Raw genomic sequence first — 12381 nt, forward strand, 5'->3', positions numbered from 1 at the left:
ACAGAGAATCCATGTAACTTGCACAGATTACACACTTAATAAAGCCTTGGAACCTGTATTCAAACCCAAAAATGTCCATTTCATAGTGTGTGCACTTAATCACTCTGCTACTTCATATTTCTCTGCATTTCAGTGATTTAAGTAGTGTAAGGCCGACAAAGATTTTCCCTTTCTTTCTTTCTTTCTTTCTTTCTTTCTTTCTTTCTTTCTTTCTTTCTTTCTTTCTTTCTCTTTCTAGACTTATTCACTTAGGGGCACCTCGGTGGCCCAGCAGTTGAGAGTCCGCCTTCAGCTCAGGATGTGACCCCGGGGAGTTGGAATCGAGTCCCACATTGGGTTCCCTTCAGGGAGCCTGTTTCTCCCTCTGCCTGTGTCTCTGCCTCTCTGTGTGTGTCTCTCGTGAATAAGTAAATAAAATATTTTTTAAAAAGATGTTCACAATGGGATCCCTGGGTGGCGCAGCAGTTTAGCGCCTGCCTTTGGCCCAGGGCGCGATCCTGGAGACCCGGGATCGAATCCCACATCGGGCTCCCGGGGCATGGAGCCTGCTTCTCCCTCTGCCTGTGTCTCTGCCTCTCTCTCTCTGTGACTATCAAAAATAAATAAAAAAAAAAAAATTAAAAAAAAAAAAAAAAAAAAAGATGTTCACTTATTTAGAGTGAAAGAAAGAGATAGAGTGCAGTGGGAAGGGGCAGAGGCAGAGGGAGGAAAAAGTCTTAAGCAGGCTTTGCAATGCGTGCAGAGCCCGTTGTGCCACTCTACCTCACAACCCTGAGATCACCACCTGAGCTGAAACCAAGAGTCCAACACTTAACCAACAGCACAGCCCAGGCATCTCAGCTTCTGCTCTTTTATCAATCATTACAAGGTTGATGAAAGTGTCATAGAAGATGAAAAAAGAAGTAATAAAAGGTAGAAAATAGAGAACTTAGGGTCAAAAGAGGAAGATGGATGGGCTAGAAGGCCTCCCCCAAATCAGATATAGTCAAGAGTTTAAAAGATGTGTAATTGACCCTGATTCTTTTTTTTAAAATATTTTATTCATTTATTCATGACACACACACACACACACACACACACAGAAAGAGAGAGAGAGAGAGAGAGAGAGAGAGGCAGGGACACAGTCAGAGGGAGAAGCTGGCTCCATGCAAGGAACCCAACGTGGCACTCAATCCCGGGACTCCAGGATCACACCCTGGGCCGAAGGCAGGCACCAATCCACTGAGCCACCCAGGAATCCCCGACCCTGATTCTTAATACAAAACTCTCATGATATAATATAGACTTGGCCTTGTACAGATCTGGGTCAAAGTTATATATATATATATATGTATGTATATATATTCAGGTACTTCACTATCTTAGACATCTAACAATTCTTTAAAAAAATATTTTATGTGATAAAATGCACATAATATAAACCTAAAAACTCTTTTAACTATTTTTCTCACTTGTGAAATGAGAACAAAATTCTCTACCTTGCTTAATTAAAATGTATGGTAAATACAGTGATTTCAATAAGTGATCATTTTCCTGTTCTATTTCTCAGGAAAGTTATAATTGAAATGACTCTATAAACAAATCTAATTAGAAAGCTACCTCAACATGAGTTCACATTTTTATTAACACTCAAAGAAGAGCTAATGCATGTAGGCTTCAAGAGGGAAAGACATAAAGAAGCACAAATCTTTCTAAATTCCACTGCTGTAAAGTACAGGGATTGGTAGCTGAGGAACTTTTTCCTTGAATATCAATTTGGACTGCAAAGAAGCAGAGGTAATAATCACTTTGATTCAGGCAGTCATAGGAAGTCATTGACTCAAACCCTCAATTTATACAAATGAGGCCACTGAGGCCCAACAAGGTTGAAAGAATTGCCTGGTGTCTCACAGCTAGTTAGTGATAGAGGGAAGATTTGAATAGCAATCTCTAGGATGTATGTGATGTGGGTTTTTTTTTTTTTCTTAAATGCTAAGAGTATACACCAGATGATAGCCTCTTTGAAATAAAAGCTATAACAAAATAAGTATAGGGTTAGCAAATAAATACATTCAACACATCAAAAAGGAACAAAACAAAAGCCAAACATCTTCACAATGTGAAAATATTTTGAGTGGGGAATTAGCTACATAATCTCCATGGATACTCATTTGCTCCATGGTGCCACGTAATTAAGGTCATTTTTATTCACAAATGTCCTTTTTGTGACTCACAGTTTTTGTATAGATGCATAACAATAACAATAACAGAGTTATTCCCAAGAATATTAACCAAATAGGCAGATAAGCAAAGACAATCTGCTTTCACACATTTACTTACGAGAGAGAGAGAGAGAATTTTGAACTTAACTGAACTACTTACAATTCCAAAAATATGTCATGTGTTTCTTACTTGAGTCCTTGGTTCTATTGTTTCCATTGTTGCTTGCCTTTGTTGGAATGAGTGGTCAACAGTGCCCTTGATCCACCACAGAAATTTAAAAGTCCCTGCCTTTAGGTAGTTTTCCTCACTCCCAACACCCAAATAACACCTATAGTTCAGAAGCCTTATCAGTTCATCTCTCTTCACTCTCCCCGTGACTCCTAGCTAGAGCAATGTCTAGAACCTAGTACACGCAAAAATCTTTTATTTTTTTAAATTTTTTTTTGCAAAAATCTTTTCTAATAGAAAAATACTTTATATAAGCTGAGCAACAGGCTATCCATAAAATAATTTTTAGGGTAAAATCGGATATGGTGTTTCATTTTCATTGGCAGGTAATTTGGTTGTAATTTCACTGATACAAAAATCTATCATGAAATATAAACTATATTAAAGAATGAGACTAAGAATATACATGTGAAGAAACAAGAGTGCGGCGTGAACATGGAGAAGCAAAAGAAAGCAAGAAAGTATGCGACCATGAAGCGAATGCTTAGTCTCCAAGATCAGAGGCTTAAAGAGAAGGATAGATTAAAACCTAAAAAGAAAGAAAAGAAAGATTCCAGTGCACTCAAGGAAAGAGAAGTCCCCCAACATCCTTCCTGCTTATTCTTCCAATATAACACACAGCTGGGCCCACCTTACCACATCCTGGTTGATACCAACTTTATCAACTTTTCCATTAAAGCCAAACTTGACTTAGTACAGTCAATGATGGACTGTCTGTATGCCAAGTGTATCCCTTGTATAACTGACTGTGTAATGGCTGAAATTGAGAAACTGGGGCAAAAGTATCGAGGGGGTCTAAGGATTGCCAAGGATCTGAGATTTGAACGATTGCCATGCACACACACACAGAGGAACCTATGCAGATGACTGCTTAGTACAGAGAGTAACTCAGCACAAGTGTTACATTGTGGCCACAGTTGACCGGGACCTTAAACGAAGGATCCGGAAGATCCCTGGAGTTCCCATCATGTACATTTCTAACCATAGGTACAACATTGAGCGGATGCCAGATGATTATGGAGCCCCTCGGTTCTAATTCTTAAAAGATAGTTTTTCTGCCTTCTTATACCAACTTTTTCTGTTGCCAGTTCATATTAACAATATGCTATAGTATGAATTATTCTTCTTACCCATTTGCTCTGTTATGAGCTGAGTATGGTTAAATATATTCATTTTTTGATGTTTTGAAAAAAAAAAAAAAGAATATACATGTGGTTAGATTCAAATAGAAATACCAAAGGAGGGATGCCTGGCTGGCTCAGTCGGTGGAATGTGTGACTCTTCATCTCAGGATTGTGAGTTCAAGCCCCAGGTTGGATGTAGAAATTACTTAAAAAGAAAATCTTAAAACAAAACAAAACAAAACAAAAAACTCAAAAGAAACTGATGCACTAATTTGTGTAAACGTGCAGTTTGTTACATACACATATACAAATATATAAAATACATATGAATATGTATGTGCATGAAGGTGTATATATTGCTAATTACATGAAAATGAAATTTAATTTTTTTCTTCATAATGCACATGTATGTTTCATGCACAATGCTTCATATATCTAGAAAATATTTGTAGCTACGTAAGTTATCTGCAACCGACCAAATCTAGAAGGAAAGAAAAATCTCTTATGAGGATTTAAAATAGACATTATGAGGGCTATACACTAAAATCATGCACTTCACTGAAGGAAGAGTTTTATATTCAGAGTCTTCAGGTGAATCCTGCTCGACCTGCTTTTAGAAATAACTCTAAAACATATGGCCATTTATTTTCTCTTTCCATGGAAGATTAGAGTGGAGGCGATTACACTCTTAACAGCAAGAAGGGAAAGGAACTATGGCAGGTGAAATAGAACCTAAATGAGAGAGAAAGAAACACAGAGGCAGAGACAGAGGAGGGGAAAGAGAACTGAGGAATAAAAAGAAGGAAGAAAAGAGAAAAAGAAGGTGGAAAGGAAGGAAGGGAGGAAGGAAAGAGGGAAGGAAGGAAGGAATAAAGAAACATCTAAGGAATTAACAGAGTAAGAACTTAAATGAAATGAGTAAAGCAGTTTGGGCCACGTAGACAGCGGCCAGTAATGCTGCTCAGGGGAGGACAAACTTGCTCTTGACCTCCTCGGTTCAGTACCTGGGGGCCTGTGAACAACACTGACAACAGACAAAATAACAGGAGTAAAGGCATCCACGTTTATAAATTTTTAATTCTACATGTAAAGGGACCTCACGACAAGAACTGAATGCCCAGAGACGTGGTGAGATTTGAGAGCAGATAGAGCATTTTAAAAAGGGAACAGAAGGGGGAGAAAGGCCATTGAAGGGAGAGTAAATGAATTTTAGGAAAGACAAGTGAGTCCTTAGGAGAACAGATGGAAGACATGATGGGTTGTGCCCATGTCTGTCTGAGTGTAGTGCCTACTTTTCTGCGGCCCTGTGATGAGTCAGTCTTCCCTGGGGGATGAGACTTTTGGGGAGAGGATTTATGACAATTGAGGTTTTCTAGGGGGAGGATCTATCTTTAGGTGGATAAGGGGACTTCAGAGAAAGCTCTTCCTGGACTGTGGATTCACAGCTATCTTCAGCCCAGAATAGTCCTTACGTCACCGTGGCACATTTTGGAGCCCTTCACGTGGCAGCTCAATGATTCCTGTGAACATCACCATTTGGTGTAGTATATATAATAAAGTGCATGATGAGCTTATGTCAAGGAGTCAAGAAAGACCTTTTATTAACGTGTTTTGCTCAGGAAGGTGAGGTATATTGTTATAAATAAAAAAAGTAAATTTTGAACCCAAAAGTGGTTAGATGTTTTGGTGCTTAAATATCTAGGATGAAATCGCTATAACACTTGCACACTGACGCAGTGGTTAGCAAATGTGCACGTGTGTACTCACCTAATATGGTACTTATTGCTTATTTGTATATTAGTGAAAGTTGAGTATTTAGTATAGTTGCAGACCTATCATGATAGGCTTTCTGTGACCCATAAAAGCTCTCGAACATTACATACTTAACTATAGATCCATCTACAATAGAAGAAAAAAAAAGGCCATATATAATTAATAAGAGTAGACAAGTCCATAAATCCAATCATTCCCTGGGTAACTGAATAAAGGAAGCTAATCACGGCTACCAATCTACTGAAACCTTTCCATAAGTGACAGGTCAAACTCGCAATCCATCAATCTTTCTTGGAGGTGAAATGGAAACCAAAGCCAGATGAAATGGCTTGTTTTCTTGTTTACAAGGGTTTTCCAGACTTCAGAGCTTATTAAAAATCAGCAGCATCTTTGAGAACAAGCAGATGTTTACCTCTTCTACTAGAAATCGACTGCTTTTCTTATTTTTTCACCCATCTTTCCTTTGCCCTTTAACTAAACGATGGCCTGAAATATTAGCGCAGACCCAGAGATTATAAAATCATGCAGAGTAGAAAGTAAGAATGAAAAAATGGAGTTCAGGATTAAATATTGATAGAATTCTAATAGGTGTATTATTTAGAATAGACTTGCTGTACACGACGCACTCAGCCTTACGCACATCTGAGTTGGCTTTACATCCGTCCACAATGTTGTGTGTGTTTAACTCCTAAGAGTGTCATCCACCATGGTTTTCAGGATGTTTCATATTTCTTTTTCAGGAAAAGAAAATCCTTCATAGTTTTCATTCTCAACAAATTCCTTTACTAAATTCCAGGAAGATATGCCTCTTTATTTGAAGCTGGACACTCACCTTGGAAGACTGTTATGTTCACTCCTTCACCAAGAGGAAGACCGTTATGTTCACTCCTTCACCAAGAGTTGTCCTATAGCACTTTTTGAATCAAAGCAATAATTATTTGGGAAAGAGCCAGGGAAAATTCTATCTTCACTATCTCGAAAGACATTGTAGCTAGTAATTGTTCTTTCATCACCTGGAATTGAGCTGTTATATTCAGCCGGTAAACCTTTCTGAGCAGGTCCCTGAGTTAATTTCTTTGTTATGCCCTGGAGTTGTAGCAAGGAACCAGAGGATAACATCCTAGCCCCGGCAGAGCGTTCAGTACTAAGGGGATTGGCAAAATTAAATGTTCCACGAGTCACCAGCTAATCATGTGCAGCTCCAGTAAGGTTTCTGATAAAGAAGAGAAAGTTACAAGATTATACAAGAAATTCCTGGATTCAGGAGACTCTTACAGTAGAAAGTGAAATTTAAAGTGAGATGTGAATTAGCTGGGGAGAATGTTCAGAGCTGCTAGGGTGAGAGGAAGCTTGAGAGGATGGAAGAATGATATTAAGATTGGTAAGATTGGGGGGGGGTGCTTGAGTGGCTCAGTTGGGTAAGCCTCCGATTCTTGATTTCTGGGTCATGATCTCAGGGTCATAAGATTGAGCCCCAAGAAGCACTCAGTGGAGAGTTGGCTTGAGATTCTCTCCTTCTCCCTCTGCCCTTCCCATCTCTGTCTCTGTCTCTGTCTCTCTCAAATAGATAAATGAGTAAATAAATAGATTTTAAAAATCCTTGAAAAAGAGAGAGATTGGTGTGACTGGATCCCAGGGAGTGAAGTGATGGTGGGCTGCAGCACGAGAAGTGGCGGATATTTTTGCATTTAGAAGGAAAGCAATTGGAAGCCACAGAAACTTGGAGCAGAGTCAGTGGCATTGAAAGTGGATTGGAGGCAACAGTGGAGACAGGGAGACAAGTTACGAGGCCATCCGAATCAACTGTTAATGAGAGGATGGAATCTGGCCTTGCGTGATAGCATAGGTACATGAATGCATCCAAGAAAAAATTACAAGTACAATTGCTAGCATATGATTATTGACTAGATATTGTGGTGAGAAAGTGAAAAAAAAAATAGCATCAAGGATGATTCCCAGGTTTCTAGCTTGAGCAAATGAACAGATGATAGTGATGTTAAAAACAACTTAAAAAAAAAAAAAACTGTGAGAGCATAAATAATTAAATTGCCAGATCAGACTCGGGAGAATTAAAAGATCTTACTCAGTATTTATTCCAATTTCAAAGATACAACTAATTGAGAGGCACATGTACAGCAGAGAATATATGGCATCTCACCACTGCTCATTCTTCATCTCTTGCAAATTAAGACATCAGTTAAGACATCTCTAATGTTTATTTAATGTGTGTGTGTGTGTGTGTATCTCACACTAAAAGGAAAACATTTTGTTCATTGAATATACTCATTCTCATTCAGACATTTAAACAGTCATCCATGTTCCAGATTCCACGGCTTACTTTTTCTTTGTTTTTGTTAGCTATAGCAACTTTAAGTGAACCAGACGTAGCCTGCTAAAAACAGCTCGTAGATGTGGCCCCTTCTGATGGTACCTACCATTTGTGTCTTTGCCAAGAGGTCTGCCTCTTGGTTATTTTTCTTCCTGAGCATTTCCCATACATGAAGGCAGTCAATTGCAGACCTGCTAATTCTTTCTTACCTACTGTACATAAAAAAACTCTAGCAAATATGTTACCGCTTTGCCAGAGAATATACTGTCTCTGGAAATAAAATGAAGACCCCCTTTTTTTTTTTTCTACTTTGCTACAGCACTGACAAGTTTTCTCATAAGCTTTCAGATGCACTGTCATTGATAATTTTAACAACCGTCTGCAAAATGTAATATTATCATTTTACAAAAGAGCACTGACACCCAGAAAGGTTAAGTAATCTAAAATAAGTAAACTGTAGAGATAGTTCTTAAGTCCATTTCTGACTCCTGGTTCAGTATTGTTTTCTCTGTATCACACTGCCTTCGTGCTCGTTTGTAAATTGTAAATTTAAACACTAGCTAAAGAAATGTAAATGTAACATTACTTTTTGAAGGTTGATTAAGATATATTTGAAAGAAAAAAATCCTCAAGTGCCTAGTTTTATTTTAACTGTCATTTTAAGAATCAAGAACCTGCGATTTATGTGTGCACCGAATGGCCGATTCACAATTATTTTCAACTTGCATGAAAACAGAGACGACTTTAAAGTGCATTCTGCAGATTACTGGAAAAGATGAGAAAATATGAAATTGAATCTCACATGCTAAGGACTATATTATAATGGGAGTTTTTTGCTGATTGTGTGATCATAAATTCACTTGAAAAATATCTCTAATTTTTCTATATATCTTCTGAGGTTCCTACTAAGTTTTTAAAAAATCAATATTTGCTATATACCAGTCAACAAATTCAAATCCATGGGATTCTACGGTTTTATATAGTTATTTTCTCTAAGCAAGCTTTTTAGACAAATACAATCATCAGCAATTTTATGGAAGAAAGGGAAATAATGTCTCTGAAAGACAGATTTTGTGTGGTGTTGGATTTATATCAACAGTCTGAAGGGTTCAGAGAATGTTTTCAACCAGTTATCCCAGAGCCTCCTAGGAACAATTTAAGATTTCCCTCAGCCACATTATTCTTACTCCAGGGAACCCACACAGGTTTCAACTCAAACAAATCTCTTCAGAATAGATCCCCTTCTTCTTTGTAGAAGAAAGCAAACATTTCCCTCTACTTCATAGATACAAATATGATATATCCTCTGACAACTGCCCTCCCACCAACCAAGAAAACTCTCTCTCTCTCTCTCAATCTCTCTCTAATCCTGCTTGTCATGGACAGCATATCTACCTTCACTATACAAATAAGGATCCATCTGCAGAATTAATTCTAAGAGTTATTTTTTGTTTGTTTGTTTTGGTTCGTTGAACTACGCACAATTTATATAGCAGTCGGACACTTACTTCAGCTTTGTCCTTGGACCTCAAGCTTCTGGCATTAAAAATGGGAGGGCATTAGTGTATTTCTGGTTAATCATGTTTTACCCCTCAAAAATATAATTAAGATAGCAAGCTAAAATGGCCATAATTAGTACAGTAATTACTCTAATGAGTAAGAAACCAACAAAGCAAGGAAATGAAAGCAAGGACACGTTCATTAAACACCACCATAACCATAAGCTGTCAATGAATCTTGAGTAGGAGGATTGTCTTATTTCCTGTTGAGAAGTGTTCCCTGTGATAGAGTTCAGAACATGTTATTCTAAAATACGGCACCTTGGCATATAGAAATTTCAAGCAAAAGGAATTTGAGAAATGGCATGTGCAGGAAGGGCTTTCTGGCCTTTCCATGTAGCAGGTCATAAAAGTTAGGATGGACTTTTTGATATTCTCCTGAAGCAAGTCATAAAACCTTTATGTGAGAGATGACCTCCCTACATCTGAAGGACAGGAGCATCCTTCTATGAAAATAAAGGATACAGGAGGAATCTGAATGAACAAGCCTTGCCCCAATTACTGCATCTAGCTCACCTTTGTCATATTGTACTTTCCATGATGTCCCCACTCTTTGTCAAACCTAGCATAAAAACACTGAGATGTAGCTGTGTCTTTGGATCTTCATTTTCTTAGGAAGGCTCCTGTGTCCTGTAAAACTTATATGGATCTAATTTGTATGCTTTTTCTCTTGTTAATATTTCTTTTGTTTTGGAATCCCAGTCAGCAATTTAAAAGAGTAGAGAGAAAAGATAAGTTTCTCCTCTCCTGCAGTTTCTGGTGACCAGGAAAGGCTGTCTGGAACACCTCACTCACTCTGTAGCAGGCAGTTGAAATTTTGGGAAAACTAGCAGGAACCAGTGAAGGATAATAATTCTTACCAAAGTCAACTCTTCTGGATCTCTGTAGTGCCCAGTTGAGACGCAAATGTAAAAATTTCATGCTGTCTCTTCCTTTTGAATTCAGATTAACGGGAGAAAAATATTGTCAACATTAGGCTTTTGGATTGTGACTCTGGTTACATTTGGTTTGGGTGCATGCATTGGTTATCCACTTATTCCTCCGAGCGGCAACTATTGCTTTTCCATGTGTTTATTTTGTTTTGTGTTCTAAAAGCTTGGTTATGTTTCTGCCTGTCAGGGCATGTAAGTTGTCAGTTCTGTGCTCAGGAAAACAACCATCAGGTCGGGGACCCCAAGAATATGGTCAGTAAAGCCATTATAGGAGCCCTAGATGACTCCAGTTGAAAATAAAAGTATGATAGTAACTTTAACTCAGAAAGAGAGTTGATATATACAAATAGCCACAAAGAAAGGCCTCCAGCCAGATAGCACTCACTTTAATGTCAAATACTAGCAATTGAAACAGTAATTTAATTAATTGTCCCTGAGTTCTTTTAAAACATAGGTTATTTCAGTTTATTAATGTGTTTATTAGCTTGTTTTGATTACTTATTAGCTAACATTTGTAAATTGATTATTTTTCCCTTCCTGCACTTCCATAGAATTATAATTAGGTTTCCCGTCAAGCATTTCTTACTATTATTCAAGCTACTTCAAATAATGTTTGGTTTTACATGTCTCAGAATTAAACCAATAAAACCCCAAATTTAAGGCATTTTTGCTAAAAAGGCATGTTTAAGATGGGGGAATAGCAGGAAATTAACTGCTACTCTGAATAGCTACTTCTGAGAGTGACAGGATAGCATAATAGTTAAATGGAAGCTAAATTTAAAAATTATGGTGGTTGAATTAAGGTGATGCCAACGAGTACAGAGGAAATGTGGACAAATATGGCATCTGTTTTGCAGACATATTTTTTAAATTGCACTGGTTACTCACAGTTAGAATTGAAAATATTATTTTAATGCATATATTCTATTTAGGAATGCATCCAGGAAGGAAGCTGGTGTGATTTGTGGTTTGTCAAGTAAAACCAAGATGTTATGTGAAATAAATATATTCTAGAGATCTGTTTGCAATGTTGTGGCTATTTTTAACTATAATGGATTGTGAACTTAATAATTTGTTAAAGGGGTAAACTTCATGTCAAGTGGTCTTATCGCTATAAAGTAATATTAATAACTGTGATAATAATGGATTGTGATCTACAGAAAAAAGAAATATCCTCAATTCCACACTTACATAAATAAATAAATAAAGTGAAAGAACAGATACTTTTTAGTAGATTTCTAATTAATAAAGGTAGAAGAAATGACAAAAATATTCACCTTTTAAGAAACACCAAACTAACACATCCTAAAACTATCACAATAAATAGAATACTCCCATATTCTTGAAGTATCTTCCAATAAAGTATTTTAAAATCCTAAGTGGAAATTAGTTAACTTTATAATTAAAAACCCAGAGCCATCACCTCAACCTTCTGATCAAAGGCAACAACACCCATAATTAGACACACTGACATTATGTCTACCTATATGATTCATGAAGAAGGTACTCAATATCAGTTCTGTCATACTTTTTGGCAAAAACCACATTTTTAAACATGAATAAACATCAGACAAACCCAAACTGAATGGTTGTCTGAGAAATAATAGGCTGCTACCTTTCAAAATGGTCAGTCATATAGAAAAAAAAGATGGTGACATTTTCCAAGATGGAAGGAGACTAAAGAGGCAGAAAAACTATACTTAAGATGTGGGACCCTGGATTATTGGCATTTGTTCTATGGTTGTGTAAGATGTAATATTTGAGAAGTAGGTGAAGGGCAGACAGAAATGTACTGTTTTTGCAACTTTTCTTATTAAGTTTGGATTATTGTAAAAGGGAAAAAAATGTCATTTTGAGAGCTCTCCTTAGTCCTCAGAGACAAATAATAGTATGGAAACAAAATTATAGCACATACTAATAGGTTATGAATTGAAATATTAATTTAATAGACATGAGCATGCAAGGATATTTATAGGGAGAAAAATAAAAATCAAAGTACTAAGGTGCATAACTTTTGGATGAAATAAAAAACATTAATGAAATTATAATGGAATTAATTGAATATATAATGAATATATAATGGAATTAATTATATAATGAATATATAATGGAATTAAATGAATATATCTTTAAAAAAGGTTAGACTTTGTCACATAATGCAGTTTTTGTCTAGTAATTATTATCCCCATGTGTGTCTTTAAAATAACTAGAACAGGGTTGTGTGACTGGCTCAG

General features: G+C 36.9%; 1 pseudogene; it reads left to right on the plus strand.

The window, feature by feature from the left end:
• The first annotated feature begins 2865 nt into the window (after nt 1-2865).
• Nucleotides 2866-3599, plus strand: LOC140615378 (rRNA-processing protein FCF1 homolog pseudogene; annotated as a pseudogene).
• Nucleotides 3600-12381: the final 8782 nt, after the last annotated feature.

The sequence above is a fragment of the Canis lupus genome, chromosome 23, assembly GCF_048164855.1.
Source record: "Canis lupus baileyi chromosome 23, mCanLup2.hap1, whole genome shotgun sequence".
Lineage (NCBI taxonomy): Eukaryota > Metazoa > Chordata > Mammalia > Carnivora > Canidae > Canis > Canis lupus.